The sequence below is a fragment of the Psammomys obesus genome, unplaced genomic scaffold (assembly GCF_907164565.1).
Source record: "Psammomys obesus unplaced genomic scaffold, mPsaObe1.curated_primary_1811, whole genome shotgun sequence".
Lineage (NCBI taxonomy): Eukaryota > Metazoa > Chordata > Mammalia > Rodentia > Muridae > Psammomys > Psammomys obesus.
In genome coordinates, this window is record NW_026590212.1 from 367,448 (window position 1) to 368,900 (window position 1,453).

Sequence of the window (1,453 nt, forward strand, 5' to 3'; positions counted from 1 at the left end):
ATGACCTTGTGCACAGCTTTCCTGACTGCCAGAAGTGGCAAGGGGGGGGGCATCACCTTTGCACCTGTGCTGCTCCATGGTGGGGTCAGCTCTCCCACACTCATGCCCTAGATGCCTGTTCTCCCACATCCTTGCCAACCAGGCCCAGCTCCACTGTGGTGCAGCTGGTGAGAGGCAGAGCTAGTTCTGCATAGCCCCTGGACATCCTGTGGTCCCCAGTGGCTGCTCCAATCAAGGATTTGCTCATGTTCTCTAGTGGTAATATGAACTATGGATATCAACACTGACCCCTGCCATTGTGCATCCACGGACTCAGACATGCCTGGAACCTCACCATAGCTCCAGATGGCAGGGCTGGCCACTCCCAACAGGCTACTCTTCTCCACCCTTGCATCTCCAGTTCCATCTCTCTTCATAATGCTCAAGCCGCTCTACTTCTCTTTCCCTCCCATCTGTCCCCACATCCTTGCACACTGTGGTGACTGTAGCCTGGCCACACAGCCGGTGGGCCCCTGCATGACATTCTTCATCCATACTGTGTGGTGTGGCATCAAGCAGGTGTCTACAGCCATGGGTCGGAGGGCAGAACTGTGGGTGGCATGGCTGCCTGGAGGTCTCTGTCTGTCTTCTTTCTCCCAAGTCATGCTGTGTAGTGGTAGATGGGGCTCTGTGTGTCCGTGGTGGAGGACAGGTCTGTGGGCGTCTTTCCCACTAGCACATGACATGGTAGAATGCAGGTCTCTGCTTCCTCTCAAGCGGTAGTGCCTGGATTTGATTAGATTAGATTAGATTGATTTTTATGTATCTAGGCATAAATATCTTTGGCCACCGAGTCAGGCATCAAGCTAGGATGAACAAAGGATGGTCATCTGCTCTATGCCTGACTGATAGAAGAACACCACCAACAACAAGGTGTCTCTTTGCCGATTGCAGGAGTGGGGAGTTTGGCTTTTATGCTGCCCTGTATGCTGGAAATGGGCTCCTGCTTAGCTGTGGTAGGTTAATACTATTTCTTCAGTGGGACTTAACATCATTCATGGGTTGATTCTGACCATTACTTTGATATTACAATTGTGTTTCATTGACTCTGACTTGAATACATTAAGATCACTGGTATTTTGTTTCTTTGGATTCAGCCAGTATATCTGATTATGAGATGATCCTGATTCTAGATTTTCCATATCTTACTCTTGTGTTGAATGTAAATTCTCTATGGGTAGATACAGTTTGCCTATGAATTGATGTCTAGATTCCTGGACTATCTTATAGCTTCTGTGGCGGTAATCATCTTTTCTGTTTGTACTAGATCAGACTCTATAATCATATTTCACCTATTTATCTGTCTTCTGTTTATCTTTCACCAGCCTTGAGATGAGTCCAATTATAATTGGCCTCCCCTTGTCTATTTATAATGGATCCAAATTGTATACAATGATGTGTCTGACTCTGACTG

The 1,453-nt window shown here is 47.3% G+C and overlaps 1 non-coding gene across 1 annotated transcript; it reads right to left on the reverse strand.

Annotated features, from left to right (window-relative positions):
- Positions 1-797: 797 nt before the first annotated feature.
- LOC129676360 (small nucleolar RNA SNORA48) lies at positions 798-938 on the reverse strand. Its single transcript, XR_008720067.1, has one exon. It is a non-coding gene; the product is annotated as a small nucleolar RNA SNORA48 (small nucleolar RNA).
- Between the last annotated feature and the right edge of the window lie 515 nt (positions 939-1,453).